Below are 25,275 nucleotides of genomic sequence, written 5' to 3'. Positions count from 1 at the left end.
CTATATATAGAAATTGATCAATGGAGCATGCGATGTGTAGTGCGTGTACATTTGTTTAGCTGGCCACTATATGTGTAACTTTATGTTTGTGTATTGTAAAAGCACTCAACAATACACAAAGAGGGGGGAAATATGTTGAACTAAATAAGCACGCTTCTTCATTCAAATGCGCTACTATTCCGTGTCTATCTATGTAAACACTAACTTAACCTGTCTACACAAACCACGCGTAAACACACAAACACACGTGCACAACTGCACTTCCCACATGTACACCTTCAAAGACAAAAATACGACGATATAATTCAAGTATAAATATGTAAATAACACAAGCCGCTAAGCATATTATATAGTTAGTGTATATCGTACCACATAGAGACGTCCTGCTCTAGTCGTTTTTGCTGCTGCTCCTGTTCAACTGCAGCCTCTGGGTCTGATTCCGGATCATAGATGTATGGCTGTATCTGATTAAAAGCCATATTTTTATTTTGAATAAAGTTTTTTCCCCGCTGTTAGGGATGACAGCTTTACGACGCACTCGACGCACTCAACACAATAGCAGCGGCGTGCACACGTCATTATTTAGCTCCGCTCACACGACACGCCCCCACCCGCTCGGCTTTTTTCGGAAAGACTCGGAACAGCGCATCTTTCTTATATAATTATAAAAAAAAATAAAGACTTTTCGGAGATATGCAGGATGCAATGCTACTCTATAGGTACTCAAGATTGACATGACACTGACTGAAACTGAGTGTTTCACCCCCCCTTTAAATATATATTGCCTATTGGTACCGCAAAGAAAACGTCGGCAGTAGCCTATTGACCATACAGATATATGGTGTTGACGGCAAAATAGGCTACAGAATACTGTACAGAATAAAACTGTTTTATCCCCCCCATATCGAGGTTTGTATCGTACCGTGGGTCAAAAATCGTGATACGAACCGAATCGTGAGTTTGGTGTATTGTTACAGCCCTGTAATTTATGTCTTTTAGTTTGTCAAGAGATGTTCATAATTTATATAAAAAAAATCTAGCATGAATTTGATCTCAAAATAATTAATTAAAAGCAGTTATTACTCCACCACCTGCATGACATCATTGTCTGGAAAATGTCATGACTAGCCATTTGATTTCTTCAACGATGCAATGTAAGCATAAGTAACGTCGTTGTACGGGGAAACGCACCCCTGAGCGGGTGAGGGGTGTGTTACTGCGCTTTTAAAATTGGCAATAAAACACATTCAGATCTGGCCAGTTGATTGATTGTTGATTCTCCACAGACCGTGGGGGTGGTGTCTTGTACTTGGTGATGTTCCTCAGACTTGTCCAGACGGGTAGTTGGCTGTAAACTGCTTTTTCAGCTTTTCAGAGAAGCTTCTTTTAGCCACTCGAATGTTTTTTAATAAAGCCACTCGAATCAAATTTTTTTTAAAGCTGCAGTCCGTTACTGCAGTCCTTATAAAACAACACTTTTTTATATTATTATTATTTAGCTAGCTGTGTACATGGTGGAGGCACAGATTACCACTTTCTTTGACCGCTAATAGCTTTCAACCACCACCATCTGTCACATCTGAATGTGTTGTATTATTAAGGAAACATTCCATGTAAAAGACATATGTGAACACACATGCTACATACTGCGTAACTGTGCATAACTAGTGTACAGTGGCAAATGAATAGAACCACATCTTAAGATACTGTTTAATTCATTATGACTTCCTCATGGGAACAAAACATTAATGAAAGAACAGAAACACATTACTGTATATAATAAGCATACGTGATTATAATGGTAATCATCATTATAACTTTTTTTAAATTATGATAAATTAATATGGTTCAGTAAGGATAGTCTCTTTTATGTTAGCACACCTGCATAGCTGTGCATCAAACATTGTTTTGAAGCTCAGCACAGACAGTTTGCATTGTGGATGATTTATTGCTTCATGATCTGGTTCCTGTACAGTCAGACAGTGGTGTAGTGCTACGTTAATAATTTTCATGCATCCTTTTCTCATGTTGAGATTTATATATATTGTATAAGCAAACACATTCTGGGTCACAAAAAGGCTTGTTATTCATGCCTCAGGCAAGAGAATGGATTTCGCATTTCTCGTTCTGATTTACCACAGAGCCCACGCAAAGCATTTAGAGTGTCCTTCTTATATTACATAGAATTGTGGGTAATTTTCATTGCCATTATGTTAACCACGAACCAACGCTTGCATTGTGATTTAATGCATGAGTTATAGTGTGACCACCATGTGAACCACTTCATTTGTAATCTGCAGATTTTCCTCTCAGAATTCAGGAGTGATCATTTGCCTACTATACGAGTACAATGACTTGATTAAGGATGCATCAGGCACACTGGGCAAAATTCATAAATAATTATCAGCTGACTCCTGCAACCATGTTATATATTCATATTATAACCATTCTAGATCATTTAGAAGATATCAAGAGGTGTTTGCATGCAAAATGAGGTTCCAGCACACATTAACTGTTATATCTATAAATGCTAAAAAGTCAAAAATCATTTTAGGTAAATAGAATTGTTAGGTTAATTGTATTGTACTCAAAGAATCAGATTAAATATATTCATCAAAATAGTGGTAATATAAATATTTCGATATTTATTATTTTAAAATGTATTATGTACTAATATAAAAATAACAATACTTTAAAATATATATTTAAAATATCAATGCACAATCATTATTCATATGTCTGCTTTACATACGAATTATAGCACATTTTCATAGTTAATTATTATTGCTGCTACTAACAGGATTTCTTTAAATGTGTAAGTGTAAAATATATTTCTCTTTTTTTCAAATGTTTTGTTGTTTGTTTGCTTCAACAAGCATTGGAAATCTGTGAGCCCCTAAACCATCTTGTTAATTTACGATTCAATTTCCAATTGTGTCTGCTAAGATTACTGTGGTAGATGTCTCATTCTCAAATAACACATTCCCACTCTCAGGACAATTTACGTTTTTGATGGAATTCGCTATGGCTATAGTTGGGTGATTTCAGACCTTGTTAAAAGTTCAATCACCAGCTCCATGGCACATAATGGATTAATAAATGACTAAACAACATGCAGGGTCACAGATGCTATCAGGATAGGAAATGTCTCCGCAGATCCATATGTGGGTTTGTTCAATAAATGTTAGGTTAGTAGAATAAACATGTTTATTTGGCAATAATCAATCAGTTTATTATATAACCCATCTAGTTAAACATGTTGTGAAGAAAGACATACAAAAGTGTCAAATCATAAGATTAATATGACAAATCATACATGGTGATATTAAGCCTCATATTTGATGATGATCAAATGTACATTGCATCTTCCAAATGTTTGTGACGTAGTGAGTCTAGATATGTCTGTTATCCCAAGTCACACTTTACAGAACAGTACAAATACTAAATAAACTCACTTTTACAAGTGCAACCACGTTCTTCTTATTATTATTATTTTTTAATATATATTTTTTATTATTCAACTATTTACAAACTCTTTATTTTATAGTTTGTTTCTGTTACATGTTATGTTACTATTCCAAAATGTATTAATTATTTTATGGATTAAGATCATTACTATCACCATAATGACAATGGGAAAGAAGTCTGTTTGAAATCTTTGCAATTTTATAAAAAATTAATGGAGAGTGTCGGTGCACAGCCATTTTCAGACCTCTCCAAAGATTGTCAATCAGGGTTCAAGTCTGGGCTCTGTCTGGGCCACTCAAAGACATTCACAGAGTTGTCACATAGCCACTGTTTTGTTATTTTGGCTGTGTGCTTAAGGTTGTTGTCCTGTTGAAAGATGAGCCTTCGCCCCAGTCTGAGGTCCAGAATGCTCTGGAGCAGGTTTTTTTTAAAGGTACATTTCAAGGATGTCTATGTACATTGCTGCATTCATCTCTCCCTTGATCCTGACTAGTTTTCCCGTCTACCGATGAAAAACATCCCCACAGCATGATGCTGCCACCACCATGCTTAACTGTAGAGATGGTATTGGCCAAGTGACTAGTTGTGCCTGGTTTCCTCCAAACATGACGCATGCCATGATAATAATAATAATAATAATAATAATAATAATAATAATAATAATAATAATAATAATAATAATAATAATAATAATAATAATAATAATGCGTTCGATTTATATAGCGCTTTTCAAGGCACTCAAAGCACTTTACATAGAAGGGGGGAATCTCCTCAACCACCACCAATGTGCAGCATCCACCTGGATGATGCGACGGCAGCCATATTGCACCAGAACGCTCACCACATACCAGCTGATTGGTGGAGAGGAGACCGAGTGATGAAGCCAATCAGGATATGGGGATTATTAGGAGGCCATGATGGACAGGGGCAAATGGGCAAATTTGGCCAGGATGCCGGCGTTACACCCCTACTCTTTATCGAAAGACATCCTGGGATTTTTAATGACCACAGAGAGTCAGGACCTCGGTTTAACGTCTCATCCGAAGGACGGTGCTCTTTGTCAGTATAGTGTCTGACAGTATAGTGTCTGCCATCACTATACTGGGGTGTTAGGACCCACACAGACCACAGGGTGAGCACCCCCTGCTGGCCTCACTAACACCTCTACCAGCAGCTACCTGGTTTTCCCAATTGGTCTCCCATCGGTACTGACCAGGCTCAGCACTGCTTAGCTTCAGTGGGAAACCAGTCTTGGGCTACAGGGTGATATGGCTGCTGGCTATATGGTGATTTAACTAAGATTTAACTCTAAGATTTAACTTTTTGGCCATTCAGGCCAAAAAGTTAAATCTTTGTTTCATCAGAACAGAGAATTTTGCTTTAGGTGCCTTTTGGCAAACTCCCTGCGGGCTGTCATGTGCCTTTTACTAAGAAGAGTGTCTTTTTCTACCATACAGGCCTTATTGGTGGAGCACTGCAGAGATGGTTGTTCTTCTGGAAGGTTCTTCTCTCTTGACAGAGAAACACTGCAACTCTGTCAGAGTGACCATTGGGTTCTTTTGTAACCTTCTTGACTAAGACCCTTCTTCCCTGATTGTTCAGTTTGGCCGGCCGACCAGCTCTAGGAAGAGTCCGGGTGGTTCCAAACTTCTTTCATTCACGGATGATTGAGGCCACTGTGCTCACTGGGACCTTCAATGCTGCAGATCTTACCCAGATCTGTGCCTTAATACAATCCTGTCTGCAGACATTTCTTTGGACTTCATGGCTTAGTTTGTGCTCTGATATGCACTGTTAACCATGGGACCTTATATAGACAAGTGTGTGCCTTTCCATATCATTCCCAATCAACTGGATTTACCACAGGTTGACTCCAATCAAGTTGTAGAAAAGGACGATCAGCACTGTAAAGAAAAAAAATATCAGGTCTCCAATTGAAAATGTTCTAGTGACTGATCACATCTACATTTTTTAGTGGGCCAAATTGAATTTCTCTTAATTAAATTGCATCAATTCACAGAAATTCAATTTGGCCAACTGAAAAAAATCGTTGTGATCAGTCACTCAAATGTTTTCAATTGGAGACATGAATTGCATCTGTGCTTAATTATGAGTGTCACAGCAAAGGCTTTGAATACTCATGCACATGTGATTTTTATTTTTAATAAGATTTCAAACAAACTTATTTCACATGATCATTATGGAGTATTGTTTATATAATTTTGAAGAAAATAATACATTTTATCCATTTTGGAATATGGCTGTAACATGTAATGTGGAAAAAGTGAAGCACTGTGATTATTTTAACAACTATTCATTAACATTAGAGTTAACAACACAGATTTTCTGTTCTGTTTGCATTTTTCCCTCTCAGGTTCACTTAACCAGTGTTTTTTGACTCTTGCTGGTATTCCCTGTTATTGTAAGCAGATAAGACTCATAATTCCCTTTCACATAGTAATCCTGGTAAATTACCATAAAATTACCATCACAACTTTTCCAGTAAATACACAAATGTGCTGTTAACACAAGCAACTGCGTTCTGCCTAGATATCATCCACACATCAGTACCAGTAAACTCTGAGATGTCAATCACTGGAAATGGTTACTCAGAATGCAGTTTTGCTTTTAAAAAGAAGCATAATGTTACTATAGTATTCCAGGTACTATAGTATGTAATAACTGCAGAGCCACAGTGCTGAAGAACGAAAAAAAAGGAAGGGTCTTGAGCATGAAATGCACAGCAACAGTCAGATGTCAGTCTAATGCACGTTAACATAGAAAAACAATTAAAGCAACAGAGCTTACTGTAAACATTGTCTTCTTCAACATAGTTTTATGATTAGCACAAAGAACACTTCTTACATCAGTGCATTGACCTTGTATGTGCTCATACCAGTAATCCTGTTCTTTTGGTACCTTTATATGCTATCAGAATTATCAGTTTCTTAGTTAAAAATTGGAAATGAACACCCTTTCAAGTCGTATTAACCACTAGGAAGCTGGGTGATAATCTTGATACTCAAGTTCCTGAATTGGGAGGGCCATAAAATTTAAACATGTCAGAGGAGAGAACGATTGACATACCTTTGTCTTGTCATTAAAGTACTGCCTAGTAAATAATCATCTGAAGTCTGCTGTATGTTTTATACACAGCGAAAATAGCTTGTATTTGCCAAAATTCCAGAATTGTCAGAAAGCTGACTACCTGGGTGAATATGTTTAGCATTTTAGCTTTTCCCAAAATAAAGGCAAGATTTTCCCAATATAAAAGCAAGAATAAACCTGGTGTCCTCCATGATTCCTGTTCTTCCCGACAACAAAGCACTTGAATGTTACAAGATTATAATCACAACTTCAGAATTGGGAATTAGAAAATTTCAGATTGAACATGAAGGCAGGAGCATTTTCGTATGTATAATACGCCATAAAGTGCGTATCGTATGCATGCGAAAAACCGCGTACCATATCCCACGAGTTTGCAAACTCGTAATATATATACGCATTTTCGTGAGATCGGGCTCGCTATTTCGGATGCAGCAATAGCATCATAATTACTGGTAATGTTACATCTCATACCAGAACATTGCTTTTTTGATTTTTTTGAAAAGGTCCTGTTCACACATGATCTCTTAACAGTAATGACTATTTGTTTATCCAGTTGGAATCTGATTTAAATTACTTAAACTGTGTATCACAACTGGTCAGATACAATTACTTTCCGGAATATCTGAGTTGGTTTCGATGGTTTCTCTGGCAACGACATTGTTTTGGTAGGCCTACGTCAAAAACAACATGGATGGGTTTGCAATGTTGTCATGCCATATGACAAGTGCTGTGACACTAATAAAGCAGTGGCAGAGACATAGGAGGCGGGCACACGCAACTTTCTTTTGTTCTGCCATCTCTGCCACACATTGAATGAAGTGAATATACCTTTTCACTGGCCCGTGGAGATGTCTCCATTATATTATAATTTTCTGCGTGACCTGCACATCGACAACCACCACACAACCATGTTTCTGCAACTATTGCATATTTACGTTTTTATGTGCCGTGAGAAAGTGAAAAAAGCTAGACAAAATCTGATCAGAGCAGTCAGACTGAAACGGATTTCAAGAAATGAGATTTGAACAGGATTTCAAAACATTTATGAATGTAGCTTAGATTTCATGTGATGCTTTACCAATCACACTTGATAAATATGATCGGATTTCAATTGGATATACACATAAATTGGATTTGAAGGCTACATTGTTCTCAAATAAAGTCACAAAACTGTATCAATTGAAACTTCAGGAAGTATTTAAAGAAAGTTTCAGTTTCCAACATCTGTGTGAACTTTGGTCTATGTGTGCAGTTCGGGTATTCCCTACGTTGTGAGGACAAACACAAGGTCCCCACAAGGATAGAAATACTATAGAAATGTTCAATCATATAGGGACATTTTTGGTCCCCATGAAGAAAACAGCATATAAATCATGTTAAATTATGTTTCCTCCCTGTGTGTGTGTGTGCGTGTCCCCGGCGGTCTGAATCCCACTCTACACTACCCAGACAGCATTACACAGTACCTACTGACAGTGAAATAAAGCTTTGCATCTCAGATCAAAGGCTTCCCTGGAGAGATGACTCTATCGACAGATTAAATGGAAATGTATTCTGCTTTTTGTTCTGCTATTCCTCTCTATTTCTTTTTTTCTCTACTAAATTGTAAAGGGGCGGCATTCCTACAAGAGCAACATGTATCAACTTCAAATAGTCCCTTTCTACCTCATCTCTTTAATACAGACAGACGTGAAGCTGCTTGGTTTAGAAGGGTGGAATGACGGGACCCAAACACCATCTTTTTAGTCTTGGTTAGACTCATATACATTCAGTTTTAAAAGTCTCAGTCAGACTTTTATTGAACAAAGTTTAGGATTTAAAAAATGTTAAACAATGGAATATTGTGATGTAATAGTTATGAGTATGTTTTCACTGTTTCTAGTCAATATTTTCCAAGGCTGTTAATTAATTTACATACCTGTTCTGCTTTCCACTGATGTAATATTTTATTTCAGCTTTATTTCAATTAATAAAAACAATATATAATTTTAACATACTGTCCACAAGACAAAAATAAAATAAAAACAATTGCTGAATTTATAACCCCATTCAAAAGTTTGTGAACCATTGATTCTCAATACTGTGTGTTGTTACCCTGTTTGTGATTGTTGTCACAACACACAATGAGTCAGTTGTTTGTCCTGAGCAGTTTAACAATGTTCTTCAGAAAAATCCTCCAGGTCCTGCACATTCTTCAGTTTTCCAGCATGTTTTGCATATTTGAACCCTCTCAAACAGTGACTGTATGATTTTAAGATCCATCTGTTCACACTGGGGACAATTGAGGGACTCAAACACAACTATTATAAAAGGTTCAAACAGTCATTGATGCTCTAGAAGGAAACACAATGCATTGAGAGCCAGAGGGTGAAAACTTTTGAGCAGAATGTCAAAAATGTTCTTATTTTGTTTAAATATAGTTTTTTTTTTTCTGATTTAGTACTGCCCTTCAAAAGCAACAGATGATACATATCCCGAAAGAAAAATGTAGTCCAATTTACATTGATCTTTTGCGTGTATATACATATATACCTAAAGGATTATTAGGAACACCTGTTAAATTTCTAATTTCTAGGGTTTACAAAGAATGGTGTGAAAAGGGAAAAACATCCAGTATGCGGCAGTCCTGTGGCCGAAAATGCCTGATTCAAGCTGATAGAAGAGCAACTTTGACTGAAATAACCACTTAGTACAACCGAGGTATGCCGCAAACCATTTGTGAAGCCACAACACGCACAACCTTGAGGCGGATGGGCTACAACAGCAGAAGACCCCACCGGGTAACACTCATCTCCACTACAAATAGGAAAAAGAGGCTACAATTTGCACAAGCTCACCAAAATTGGACAGTTGAAGACTGGAAAAATGTTGCCTGGTCTGGTGAGTCTTGATTTTTGTTGAGACGTTCAGATGGTAGAGTCAAAATTTGCCGTAAACAGAATGAGAACATGGATCCATCATGCTTTGTTACCACTGTGCAGGCTGGTGGTGGTGGTGTAATGGAGTGGGGGATGTTTTCTTGGGACAGTTTAGGCCCCTTAGTGCCAGTTGGGCATTGTTTAAATGCCACGTCCTACCTGAGCATTGTTTCTGACCATGTCCATCATGTACCCATCCTCTGATGGCTACTTCCAGCAGGGTAATGCACCATGTCACAAAGCTCGAATCATTTCAAATTGGTTTCTTGAACATGACAATGACTTCACTGTACTAAAATGGCCCCCACAGTCACCAGATGATGTGGAACGGGAGCTTTGTGCCCTGGATGTGCATCCCACAAATCTCCATCAACTGCAAGATGCTATCCTATCAATATGAGCCAACATTTCTAAAGAATGCGTTCAGCACCTTGTTGAATCATTGCCACGTAGAATTAAGGCAGTTCTGAAGGCGAAAGGGGGTCAAACACAGTATTAGTATTAGTGTACCACTTAACATTAAGAAATCAAATTCGATCATATATGTATATTCTTTCTTTCTTTTGTTTTCCCTAGGTAAACAGTACATATTTTCTGTATTTTTACAAAACACTGTACATAGTTGGATGCATCCAAAAAAAAAAAAAACGTTTCTTTCTTTTTTTTTTTTTTGGATGCCTAGTAATTTTGCTGTGTAATTTAGTTGATATGATAAAGTGTCTGAAGCTACAGCTACTCACGGCATTTTGGAGTTTGCTACACTACAAAGCTCTTGATCATGGAGGTCACTGAAACAAGGGCATGAAAGTGAATTGAATCGATCCATATACCTGATCAAGCCTCCTTTTGATAGATGGCATTCCACACAAACTGGCACAGTAATCTATTTTTTGGTATAAAATAAAATAAATAAAAAAAAACAGAAAAAAACAAGGCATGAAAAAAGCTGCTCTACAAAATCTGAAGGGGTGATATTTTTTATTTATTATATTCACTTTTCTTTTTTAATTAAATTATTAATTATAAAATATGTTTTATATGTTTTATATGTTTTATATGTTTATACATTTTCCTGAACTCAGTTTTAAATAAGGATTGGGCTAAATGCCATCACTATATTCATAGGTTTCCAGTTATTTTAAAAATCATGTGTCACTTTTTTAAAGCATAACTCAACAGATGGGCTATTAGGAAATTGACAGAATAAAAAGAGCACTGTGGACGTAGATAACATCTGGAGTTTAAAGCCTTTTCTTTTTTTTCACCAGGAAATGACACCAGCTGGATCTGAACTATGGTTGCATTAAGTGCTAGCTAATTATGTTTAAACCAAGCTTTATTCATATAATGAAATATTTATTTATTTATTTTTTACGCTAAAAAAAATGTTGGGTTAAAAACAACCCAAGTTGGTTTGAAAATGGACAAACCCAGAAATTGGGTTGTTTGAACCTAGTGAATGGACCCATTCAAACAACCCAATTTCTGGGTTTGTCCATTTTCAACCCAACTTGGGTTGTTTTTAACCCAACATTTTTAGAGTGTATTTATTAATTTATTTGATATAGCAATATATCTGACATGTTCAATCTTGATAAATAAGACCCCAATATCTTTAGAGAAGAAAAACATCAACAATTGTGCTTCTGCACACAAGAATGATACTGCTTTTATAAACATGATAGAAGCGGAGAGGTCAATTTGTATTCTCATGAAACCATCTGCAGGTTGTTCATTTAATTTGAACTGCTCTCTCACATTTGCGGGAAAATGAAAGTGCTGCAGAGAACAGAAACCTTATGGATCACAACAAATAGATATGTGGACCCTTTTGACATTATGAGATGGTTCCTATGAACAACAAACGATATCACACAATATCTACCTTGTAAAAAAAATATATGTTCAATAACTTGTGACAACATGTATTTTACATTGTTTTAACTCATCAAAATAAGTTAAGACATTTTCAACTTGTTTATGTTATACAAGATCCAACTATTTTTTTTTAAAGTCAGTTTAACAATTTAATTTGAAATAACTTAAGCATCCAAATCGATTGTACTTAAAAATTTCTTAAATAAAATTTCTTAAATAAAAAATTATGCCCTTTATTTAATAGTGTATATTTACTTTATTATGCTGTGTGAATTTTAATCAATTTAACCTTGATGATTAGACACAATTTATAGACATCATCACTGCCCTTTCATCACTGACCTGTACAGACATTTGTATCTGTGCCCAAAAACACTCATTTGTAATATCAAGCCACGCCAAAACATTTACATACACTGAGCTGTGAAATTGCTCCAAACCACTAGCTGATTTTAATTATTATATATTTATTTTATTTTTTTGAAAACTGAATGAAGGCTATATAAGAGATAATGTGGGTTAAATTGTTTTTAATTCCAATTATTACTTAAAAAGGACTAATTGAGTACTTTCAGAGCCAAGTTCTCTGAAAGAAAAAAAAATGTCTGTAAGTTGTTCAGCTTTTAGTAGATGAGCCCAGAATTAAAGTGCAGAAATTCCATACACTGTGAGGGGAAAAAAACAACATCATTGAACAACATCGCCCTTTAGACAAAATCTATTCAAACTGCATATGTTTTTCTTTTTTTGAGTATCATATTTGATACACCAGGCTTTTATGGCTCATACAACAGTATGATATAGGAGAATATGGAGCTTATACTTTAGGGAAAAAATACCTGTTTTATTCAGATATTTAATGTTATGTTGTGTTGTGAATGATATGTTATTGTTGGGGAATTTTTTTCTACAGGAAATGCTACACTGAAAATTGAGTTTGTGCTTTTAACCGTTTATTCATTTTTGTAGCTCCATATTTATTTTTCATGCTGCAAGCGGAAAAAAAAGTTTCTCGAGGGAAAGCAAACATTTTGCGAGTGAGCGCAAAATTTATCAAGAGAATACAATTTTTTTCCATTTGCAAGAGAACACGAAAGCATTGACAAATACTTCTTCCTCCCGCCGTCTCATATTTTTTTCATTCACCTTGTTCTTTTAGGGCAGGGGTGTCCAAATCTGCTCCTGGAGGCAAGCAGCTCGTTGCAGAGTATCTGGAGCTTAACCTGTTTAATGGATGGAAAGATAGGGTTATTATTGGTAGATTATGGGTTAGGGTGTGGTTAGGGGATGCAGCTCCACCCATCATGCCCACAGTGAGTAGGTCGAGAGAGGGGGACTGGAGGGCCACTGTCCTGCATATGCTGCATCCCAATCACCTACTTATACTACATCCTAAAAGTATGTACTCTTTTTGTGAAGAAAAAGTATATACTTTTGAGTGTGTAGCAGAAAAGTATGCAAGCTTCGGGACATACTACTTCGCCATCTTTAACAGACTCTGTCGCCCCCTTTATCTAAAATTCTCTACTTAACCATTATAGTTTTTTAATGCTTTTTATCCGCGTTTGTAGTTCAAATCGAATCCTCGTCCAACTCGCAATGGTTTGTGGGCAATATCAGCCGTTAGTGCGCATCAATCCGTGCTTTGAATTCGGACCGGAAATAGTAAACCATCCGGGTAACTTTGGAATACTCTTTTCAACATACTGCGATTTGGGACATACTAATTCTATTTTCGAATACTATTTAGTATGGATAGTATGCGAATTGGGACGCAGGGATAGTTTATCACCAACCTTAATTAACCACACCCGAATCAGCTAATCAAGGGCTTCAGATTCACTAGAAAATTCTAGGCAAGCTTGTTGGAGCAAAACTCTAGAACAGCTGACGTGAGCAGGGGTGTCGTGTAAAAGGTGCCGGGACGCACTTGCACCACGGTTCATCTCATCTGATGAAGCATCTTTAATATGGGTTATAACTTGAATATAATGCTTTGTTTCTGTCGATGGATACACATACAGTGATACACTAAAACAACAGCGATGATAAAAGAAAATCAGGCAAAACGGTCTCTCTTTGTAAACTGTGTTCAATCGATGTGAGTGCTGCCGTATGATCTGAGAAGATCTGTCTCTGTGCATTCATCATCCCAAAGCGCGCAAATAGTCAACCCGTTCTCACTCCCAAGGCGTCAAAATCCGAAGCATGGTCAAGTGCCTTCCGCGTCACAGTTAAGACGCTAAAGGTGCCCCTGGGCGTCATTTTGCGACGCGCTGGGTGCTCCATTCATTACAATGATAAACCTTTGGCGTCATAAACAGACGCATTTAATTATTTGCGTTTATAAAAGCAGACATGATTTTATTAATATTTAAAGGCTACTTTTATATTTTGGAGCAACTAACTCCACTCCTACCCTAAACCTACCCATATCTAAACAATATAAAACACATACCAGGCAAATAAATGTACAGTCACAGGTATTTATTGCAAAAACTGACCAAAGCAGTATAAAAGTATTAACTCATGTTGCATTCCAAGTCTTCTGAAGTCATACGATATCTTCATGTGAAGAACAGAGTCGATCTTGATGTTTTAATCGCTGAAATGATGATCCCGCTGCCCCGTGAACGAAATCATTCATTTCTCATTCAAATAATTCAAAAGACTCTTGAGCATGACGCGATCGGTCACAAGACACACGAGAGCCAATGACATTTTACAATCAATGCTGACGTAATGACGCAATTGGTCACAAGACATACGAGAGCCAATGCAATTTCACTATGAAATCTCACGTAACCGGCGCCAATATTTGAAATTTGATTGTGTTTGTTGATGATCTTCTGCGGATGGAGATGCTGATCGCTTGTGGGGATTTTCTTCATACAAATCAATCGTTTGGCCTTGGAAAACTTGGATTATTTAACTTTTTTGAATAACTTGTGTATGCAGTCGTATATGTCAGGCTATATCCTGTGTTTTATATCATGTTCAGACAAATGGGTAGGTTTAGGGATGGGATGGGGTTGGGTTACATGTTAAGCATGTCTAAATAGCGTAAATAAAATAAATGTAAATAAAATTATGCTTGCTGATTAAATTGAAAAACACGCTCCAACATGTCATAATGGCAAAATTATAAACTAATACAATTTCACCATGACGATAACATTACTAAAACCCAGCGCGTCTGTGTATGACGCCAAAGGTTTCTCACTGAAATGAATGGAACACCCAGCGCGTCGAAACATGACGCCTTGGGGCACCTTTAGCGTCTTTATTGTGACGCAGAAGGCACTTGACCATGCTTCGGTTTTTGACGCCTTGGGAGTGAGAATGGGTTGAAATAGTTATGTTTCAAGTCTTGCGCTTGAACGGACAAACTTAGACAAAAAGTATGTCAACATGTCCATCTTGATGAGTATCCCAGCAGAAATAGTCTGAATATGCCTTAAGAGAACTTTATAAAGTCGCGAAAGATGACGCATATCCTTGCATTAGGTCTTAAAGGGGTAGCAGCCTTTACGGCTGTCTGTTTAATGTCAAACAAAAGATAAGGACATCACTCACTGCTCTCGATTGCATAGCTTTTGTAAGTTTAATAAAGATTAATCTTTAATTTAAACAGTTAAATGTGAAGTTATTTTACATTTGATTATTTATTCAATTTCTCTGCCTTAAAACTAATGTAAGACCTACCTGAAAAGCATTGTTTGTTTTATTAGTATCTTGGCTCAATAGTATTTATTTGTGTATTTATGCTTGTATTTATGTTATTTGTTCTTATTTTATTTATTTTTATTAGTCCCTTTTTCCCCTGAACATAGCAAATACCAAACCGTATGAAACCTTGAACCTAAAACCGTGATACAAACCGGACCATGAGCAATCTCAACCGTTACACGTAACGTATGTGAGGGGGTGCCACAGAATTTTGAAAATTATCAAAGGGTACCATGACTGAAAAAAGGCTGGGAAACACTGCTCTAGGACATTGGCCCTTCAAGAGCAGAATTGGACACCCCTGCTTTAGGGGCTCCGTATGATATATGAGACACATGAAAGTTAGGGCATGTTTCAGTGTTTTGGTATAGAGCAGAATGTCAGAGAACATTATGAATTATCTGACTGCAGAATGCAGAGATTGACAAATCACAATCAAATATTCCAGGGCGCCATGGAGTAAATAATAACCAGGTAAAGTAATAACCAATTCCACTGAGGAGCATTTCCAACATAATATAATAAAGGCTGATGTTGGAGAAGGGTTGGGCTAGTTCTGTCTTTAGCAATAGATGAATGCTTCACATTATTAGGGAGATGAGGCAGCAAAATCCTGAACTATATTTTCTCGGGAAGTAGCTGTATGCCACAAGCATATATTATGTCTTCGCTTAATGATAAAAACATTTGGGAATAATTTTGCCTGCTCCCAATTTCAAGCAAGATAACGTAGTATACTCTTATTCCCCATTAAAGAGTGTTTATTGGATTTACCAGCATGACTTGGTACCACCAGCATCGGAGCTGATCTGTTCTTTTGCTTATCGTGTTAAAGCAAGGCCCACCCCCTCACATATGCATATCCTAATACGTGTAACCTCAGTTTGGCATGCAGCAGCTGCCTGGAGCTTTTGCCTGCCAATGAGAGTTTGTTGTTGTTGCTGTTTCTACCGTTATGTGGATGTAGATGTAGGAGGGAGAGAAAATGGCAACAGGTATTAATACTGCTGGTTTCTTTTCAGACAGTTTCCATGGCAATTGCAGAGAATCTTTCTCAGGTGGAGGGGCTTGCGTGCCTGCTGCAATCCAATAGCAGGATGAGTTTTTCTAAATGGCCATAGGGGTGAGTGCGAGGAAGGACAATCACAGTAAAAAGTGTTTTTAGTCAATTTTAGGCAATCGGCGCCTGAGCTAACGTTTGTCTTTGCAGGCCTATTGCATAATGCCATTTTCTCAGAGAAATGAGGAAGAACTCGTCTTGCTGTATGCAGAAGTCTCTTGGGCAAACAGGTGACGGTAGGTAAAAGTAATGTTTTACTGGGTTATCATTTTTTTAGCTCATTCCTACAATCAAAGATGCCCAAATCTTACCATGAACTGCTCCCAAAATCAGAGATTAAATACTACTAGTAGTATACTATAGGTTAATAATAATGTTACCGAACCCCTCCACTCTAATCGTCCTTTCCTTATCGATCACTAAAATACAAATTGTTAGGACTATTGATCAAGATCAATGAGGATGTCATACTCTGCAAAATCGGTTATTCAGTGCTTTGCTCTGATCAAGCCGTCAAATAAGGCATGTCACAAACTCATGTTGCAGCATAGCATTGACTAGAATGATTTAATCACTTTGCACTTTGAATGACAGCTCCCCCTGTGCATTATATTTGGTACTACAAGCTGTGATACTCCCACTGTGCAAAGTAAATATATTTTAAAACTTTTTTCTCTCTGTTCTGGTCTGATGACTGAAGCTCTGTTCAGGGTCCATGAAATTCCCTTTGTTACATCTCCAGATATGACTTGGCACTTTGGCTTTGCTGGAAACGGAATTGAATATCGCTTTGATAAAAGGGTCGATGTACCATTTTAAAGCCTTTTTTATAATCTATTTTGTCTGTACGGGTTTCACATGAAAAATATTCTGTCATCATTTACTTACTCTCGTGTCGTTTCCAACCTCAGTGACTTTCTTTTGTCTGTGGAACTCAAGATTATATTCAAAAGACTATGCTTATCATTACTATCCAAACAATAACTGACTGCTTCATACTAGGACACAATGTACCCCATTTGATATACATTTGAAGTCATATGAAAGCTTTTTGTGTGGAACAGGCCAAAATTCATTATAATATGAAAAATTAAAAGTGTATACAAATTTGTATCAGTAACAGCTAGTGTCACATTATTAGTGTCAATGCTAAAAAAAAAAAGGCTTAATATTTTTGTTGAAACAGTGACCCTTTTTTCAGAATTCTTTGATAAATATAAAGTTCAAAAGTACTTGTAATGCATCCTTGCTAATTAAAATGATTAAATAGTTTTTTGATACTATTTCTATTGTGCTGACTTTTATTTACATATATCACGTATAACATGCAATGTAAAGTGTGATTTATAGCATTATAAGCACCTTCATAAGACATATTCAAATCTCATGTCTCCCTGGCCTGTACCAGTACCTATCATTTGCTGGATAAATACGATTTTAGCTCAAATGCGGCTGTCTAGATGCCACCAGTCCCATGGGCCACATAAACTGAATGTTGTGGGTATATGAAAGTTGCATCAATGTAAATTCCTTTCAGTGACGTTGGGTTTTTCCGTTAGCATAAAATCATGCGGATACACACAGGCAGATGAATTATTCAGTATGTCAAATGAATTCAATTTCCACCACCTTTGAAGTAAGGGGTATGCTCCCACTAAATAAAGCATTATTTGGAGTGTCTCTTTATTTATTTTTTTACCTGTTTATTCCTAAGCATAATGAGGAAATAGTGGATTTACCAAAAGCTGTAACCAGGGTTATAGTTCGAACTAAAATTATTAAAACATGTCTGTTAATTAAAAAAGGCTTAAATTAGTCACAAAGAGCACATAAAGAACGACGACTCAGAATATAGAAAATAGTGACTCTTAGCAAACTGTTTTTCCGTAATGTAGTAAAGCAGGCAAACAGCTCACAATCAGCCAGAGTTTAGTGGTCAGCCCCTCCCATCTACAGAAGCAGCGCACCCTTCTGCCCTCGGCCTCAGGCCTCCACCAGTACAGTAGCCTAGCAACTATCCATGGCTAGTGACACGTGCAACTGTCTTCCACTTGCCAGAATGGGAGTGAACACACAGATGCTCTTATGTGTGAGAGACAAACTAAATGAGTGCTGCTGTTTGGGCAAAAAGTCATGCCACTCATGATCCATTTAAAGTACAAAGTGAGTCAGACTCTGAACACAGATGGCTGAAACTAGCCCCATTGCTTTTATTCAACATTTGGGACCTGTAATCCATCTCTGCTACTCAACTGTTCGTCTGTCGATCAAACTTAAGCTGATAGTGTTTTGTAGCTGGTTCCTAGCTGCATGCATTAAATGGGCGCTGTAAGGTCCATCTGTTAGCCCAAGAACAGAATCTAACGGTCTGGTTGAAGGACTTCTGCATGCAAGCCTTTTCAGCATTTCTGTTGAATCCACTTAATTTATTGTTAGCGAATTTGAATTTTTTTTTATCTTACTCCAATTCTATGTGACCATTAAGTTTGTTACGTTTGTAACTTTACAGCTGATCATAATAGTTGTGATTTAATAGATAGTTGATTTCTCTAAGTACCTCTTAATTTCAAATATTCGTTCCACCATGGGACCCGGAGTCGCGAAGGCTAATGCTCACGAATTACATTATCTCACTGTCACAAATTAGTCAGTTCTGATATTACAGAGGAAGCAGAGTGGCTATTTTACATTTAAGTGAGTCGCACCTGCTTACTCGTAACGAAAAGTGTCATTTCTTTGTAAAAGAACGCTGCAACGTGTTAAAAACAGTGACAGTCAGAAATCGGATTTTCCCTCATGCTCCAGTTATGGAGTCCTCGTGTGATCTGCCCTGACAAAGGGATTTGTGGAAACTCCTACTACTCCTCATGCGACAATACTAGAATAATGATTTCAGAAAGATGCCGAATGAATCAACATTAACATATTTTTTTTGGCCAGACAGAACTTAAATAAACATAATTAAACACAAAATAAACATAATGAAACACAAATTAAAACATATTACAAAGTAATATAAAAAATAAATATAAAAAGTTTCAAAGAGTCATTTTTTGGCCCAATACATAATGTGTGTGATGAGTGCCATTATGACACAGACTCAACACGGCATCGGGGCTCTGGCTACAGAAGGTTCCCAAATGCCCTCCCTTAAATACCCAGACCAGAATAAAGGATTATAAATATTTGTATCAAAAAACCTGAGAGGAACAGATTCCTTAGAGACCACTCAAAAAGGAGAAGAGAATTCTTATAAGTTTCAATCTTTCTCATCCTACTAGTGACTGCAGTGAACTTGAGACCAATTTACCAATTGCACTGAGACCTTTAAAAAGACACCGGACATAAAAGGGATAAAACAATAGATTCACAAGATACATCCTCTGTAGTATATCTGCATTCTGTGACTTGAATCAGGGTGAGGAGGGAGGGTGAAAGGGAGGAAAGGGAGGGTGAAAGGGAGGAAGGGAGGGGAAGAGGGAGAGGGTTTTGGTCTGGACGGTGTCCTACAGTCTCTCTGTGAGATCTTCTCTCCAGATTAGTGAGTTTTATTGTTTTAATGTGTTATTGCAGGGCATTGGATCTCATCTTTTGTCTTGGCAGTAAAACCAATCTTAACAGCTCGTTTTCCAAAAGCATCATTAGCACACTATGGTTGCAAGTTCCTTTGAATTCTGTTGGTAATGACCAAACTTGCGCCCATAGTTGGCTTTAGAAAACGCACCCCTGATCTGTAGCCAGTAGATAAAACCAGCCTGTGATCAAAAAACATAAAAAGGTTTTCTATTTTTTTTTTATTTTTATTTTTTACCATTGAATAATACAATATAACAAGCAATTTCTTCTTCAGTTGTACCCACACTCACATCAACAACACTTCTCTTCACACTGATACCTTTCCCCCAGCATTCAAGCAGGCTCGGTTAGCCCCGCTCCTTAAGAAACCCACTCTAAATCCAGCACTTTCAGAAAATTACAGACCGGTTTCCCTTCTTCCATTCATTACTAAAACACTTGAATGAGTTGTGTTCATACAAGTCTCTTTCACACACAGAACAACCTCTTGGACAACAAGCAGTCTGGTTTCAAAAGTGGCCACTCAATTGACACTGCCCTGCTCTCAGTTATCGAAGCTCTGAGACTGGCAAGAGCCGCTTACACATCCTCAGATATGTCTGCTACTGGATCTGCTTTTGACACAGTTAATCCCCAGAACCTCCTGTCAATGCCCATGATGAAGGGCATTTCAGGAAACGCACTCCAATGGTTAAAGTCTTACCTCTGTGGAGCAGTGAGATCTCTAAGTCGCAACATCTAGCTACTGGGGTACCTCAGGGCTCAGTGCTTGAACCACTTCTCTTCTCCATCTACATATCATCACTAGGATCTATCATTCAGAAACATGTTTTTTCTTATCACTGCTACACTGATGACACAGCTCTACCTCTCTTTCCAGCCAGAGGATCTGACGGTAGCTGCTCGCATCTCTGCCTGCCTGACAGACATTTCTTGCTGGATGAAAGACCACCACCTTCAACTCAACTTTGCGAAGACAGAACTGCTTGTGGTCTCAGCCATCCCAACACTTCATCCCACATTCTCCATTTAGCTAGGTTTGTCAACCATAACTCAATCCAGGACAGTCAGGAACCTTGGAGTTGTAACTGATGATCAGTTAAACTGTACAGACCACACTGCTAGAACTGCCCGGTCCTGCAGATTTGCCTTATACAACATTAGGAGGATCAAGCCCTTCCCTTTAGGAGCATGTTACACAACTCCTTGTCCAAGCTCTTGTTTTATCCAGACTGGACTATTGTAATGCTCTTTTGGCATGCCTTCCAGCACACACTGTCAAACCTCTGATCCAGAATGCTGCAGCAAGATTAGTCTTTAACAAGAGCACACATCACACCCCCCTCATAAAATTGCACTGGTTGCCAATTGCTGCTCACATCAAATTTAACGTACTATATTTGAAACAGAATTTTTGCCTATAGTAAAACCACTGGCTTCTCTACGTTAGACCTATGTGGCTTCTAGAAGCTTGTGTTCTGCAAGTGAATGGTGCCTTGTTGTGGTGCATTCCCAAAGAGGCACAAAATCACTTTCACGGACCTTTACCTTGACTGTTCCAAGCTGGAGGATTGACCTACCTAACTCAACCTGCTACTGAGCCTTTAGCCATTTTCAAGAAACAGCTAAAGATGCATATTTTTTCATCAACACTTTTTCAAAAAAAAAAAAAAAAACTCTATAAGCATTGATAATAATAATAAAAAAATATTGAGCAGCAAATCATAATATTAAAATGGTTTCTGGATCCTGTGACGCTGAAGACTGGAGTAATGACTGCTGAAAATTTAACTTTGCATCACAGGAATAATATATATAAAATAAAATAAAAAAATCAATAAATATATAGATAATAAATCATTTCAATAATATTTTACAAAAAGACTGTATTTACTGTATTCTGAATGCAGCCTTGGTGAGCATAAAGAGACAAATAAAAATCGTACTAATCTGATGTCAAACTTTTGAATGCTAATGTTAAATATATATTAATGGCATAGACATCTTTTGAAAAAAAAAAATCTTCTTTCTGAAAGAGAAGATGTTAACCATTACATGTGCCGGGCTTCTGATCTATTTGTAATAGAATGGTTGGATGATATTTTACCTGTGTGTTTTGGTTGCAGCCAACATTCGGCTGATTTCCAACCTGCACTCTTAGCTTTTGCAAAACTCTCTGCACAGCTGTAAATTTTAATTTTATTGTATTGCAATGTAATTTTAATTAAACAAAGATTACATTTCAAGTTAAAAGACACACTTAGCCAAGCCATTTACACAACAATGATGTACTGACATTGTTTCCATTTTTTGCATTTTTCTCATACAGACCACACGCACGCACGCACGCACGCACGCACGCACGCACGCACACACACACACACGTCTGGTTCACTATCTTTGTGGGGACTCTCCATAGGTGTAATTGTTTTTATACTGTACAAATTGTACATTCTATCCCCCTACACTGCCCCTGCCCCTAAACCTACCCACAGGACACATTCTGCATTTTTACTTTCTCAAAAAAACCTCATCCTGTATAATTTATAAGCATTTTGAAAAGTGGGGACTGGCTGGTGCCCATGTAGGTGATCTCACGTTTTACTATCCTTTTGGGGAAATTTGGTCCCCATAATGTAATATAAACAAGTGCACACACACACACACACACACACACACTGTAAAAAAAAAAAAAAAATGTGTCAAATATATGGCCAGAACTTTACCGTAAAAAAATATGGTAGCAACATTCTAGGTTTTACAGATTTAAAGGGTTAGTTCACCCAAAATAAAAAAAATTCTGTCATTAATTACTTACCCTCATGTCGTTCGGTTCGACACCCGTAAGACCATTGTTCATCTTCGGAACACATGAATATTTTTGTTGAAATCCGATGGCTCAGAAAGGTCTCCATTGGCCACAATGTCATTTCCTCCCCCAAGGCACTAAAGACGTCCTTACAAAGCCCATCTCACTACAGTGGATCTACAATGATTTTATGAAGCGACAAGAATAGTTTCTGTGCACAAAAAAACCTAACAAAATAACGACTTATGTAGTGATGACCGATTTCAAAACACATGGTAACTTTTAGAAATATAATAAACATTAATTTGACAACATTAATTACATATAATATACATAACTGATTAGAAAACTAAGAAAAACATCAAAATTGAAGTGTCACGGAGGGAACCGCATGGACATTGCTGTTCCGAACTAAAGATGGACTTAATAATAATGTGTAATTTTTTGCCACCGGCTGCTGCTTCTGCTTTTAGGCCAGTCACAGATGTTGAGTTTTGAATCACTCACTGCTCGAGTGTTTATACAGGTGCTAAGTTCAGTTAACACGCGCGGCAGTCCTCTGTAAGTGCAGAGATTGTGAAAATAAGAGATTCATTGTATACCAACTTCACTGCGGAACTTTTGTAAGATTGCGTTTATTGAATGAGTGACAGCTTTTAGTGAATATAAAGTGTATTAAAACCACTACACGCTTCAAAACTCTGACCCATCCACATATAAGTTAGCCTACATGCGGGATTCACTCGAAAAATGTGATGAATGACATTTGTAAACATTCATGTCGAAATCAGGCTCCTAAAAATGTCAGGAAAACACGATTTCTGGTTGCATATCATTATCCATGGATCACTGAATTTTTGGTAAGTTGTAAGGATCGTTTACGTCCATAACTGCAGCCACTCAGCCCCGGCTGCGGGGGCGTGTTACGGCAGGAAAGTGACGTCGATGCCTACACATGCGTGTGTTCATCAATGTTCTTACAAATATGCGTTTTTGTAGTTTACACAGAGACGATAACTACAGTTTTTAAAAGCCCGCACTTTGAAACCCATTTTCAAAAGTTTGCATTTTCAGGCCCGCAAAAAACGCAGTTGTCATGTAAATAAATGGCCAAAACATTTTTAGTTGAAAACTGTCGTTTAAACAGCCCCTAAAACCAACAAAACTTAATGCATAGCCATCTAAATATTTAATTAGTAAAATAAATAAAAGCGCTTTTGAATGAAGTGAAGAAAATACTGCTGGAATACATATTCTGAATGTAGTATGGAAATCTCGCTCTTGCTCTTTTACTGGTTATTTGGTGTGTCATGGACTCTAGACTGATCCTGTTAACCGGTTTGGCTTCCCTTCTTATCGCTGGCAGGCTATGAGAGAGCACCTCATTCACAAGAGTGAATATTAATCGAGTCAGACTGGACCAGAAGAGTGCCTCACATTGGCTTTTATGGAATCATCAATTTATCAGTAACCCAAGGTCAAATTGTGTGATATCTAAGTTGGGAGAAAAAAGAAAAACTTTAATGAAATGTCTTGAGATGCATGTGCATAGCTCTGGTTCAAGAGCATGTTGTGCCCAATCCAATTCACCTATTCAAACATTTTAATTATTATTATTTACTGATCACCGTGCCTGATCACGTACAAACAAAACTCGAAAGGATCCTGCTTACTTGCTAAAATTTTACTTAGCTTTCTTCCACATTTACTGTCACTTTTTGTTGTATGTTCACATCACTGAACGGCTAAATGAAGTGGATTTTTCTTTTGGTGTTAATCCAGTGTCAGTCTTGTAGACTAGCAACAGCAGTGAAGCACAACGTGAGTCTTCTGAGATGCAAGCTCACTACTAAGCCTGCAGGGCTTTTGTGTACAGCAGTTCAACTCTTAATTGCAAGAAAAATTAGGCGCAGTCCTCCGTTTACCAAAGAGGCAGATGTTGCCATAGAAACGGTATTTCAAGGCTTTGACGAGCGAGAGGCCTTGGGTTTGATTGGCCTGTAGGTCTGACCGCAGGGGAAAGAGACCAGAGACAACTCAGGTATTAAAGAAAAAAGAAAAAAAAACAAGGATATGAGAACCACAAGACCATGTTATAAATACTGCAGTGCTTGACCACATGCAGCTGTAGAGCTTGCAGTACTGTGTATTATTATACAGTTTATAAAATAAATAACTGACTTATAGCACATGTAATACTTGATGACGGCTATGTAATACTCTATGACAGTTGTTTTAGTAGGTGTTTCTCAAGAGGAAAAACTATGTAACATATAGAATTCAGAAAACTACTTTATGAGGTCTTTAAAGCGCTTTCCCTTCAACTATGCCTTAGGCGATTCACAGACAAAATACCAATGAGCTATACAGGCCAAGAGTTTACCGCAGTATTTGTGTTGTTTACTATTTTTCAAAAGTATGCACAGTTAAAAAGAAATGTCAAAATGTCAAAACACTAAAAAAAAAGACATTTAGCTAATTTAGCTTAAAAAAAAAAAACATAGGCCTACCATTGACCTTACACTTGAGAAGAAGTCCTGCATTGAAAAAAAGGCTACCTAACGAAAGGAACAAATTTGCTCTTCAAACCGACACAAATTGTGTTATTATCAGAGCTTGTTGTTTTAAACTAATTAGCTTAGCCAAATACTCTTCCCTTCTTCATGTGAAAAAAAAACGAATGTGGCCTGACCAATGTGGTGCTATCTGTGTCCCTACAGCAATGTTTG

The sequence above is a fragment of the Pseudorasbora parva genome, chromosome 22, assembly GCF_024679245.1.
Source record: "Pseudorasbora parva isolate DD20220531a chromosome 22, ASM2467924v1, whole genome shotgun sequence".
Lineage (NCBI taxonomy): Eukaryota > Metazoa > Chordata > Actinopteri > Cypriniformes > Gobionidae > Pseudorasbora > Pseudorasbora parva.
This window is presented reverse-complemented; position numbering follows the sequence as displayed.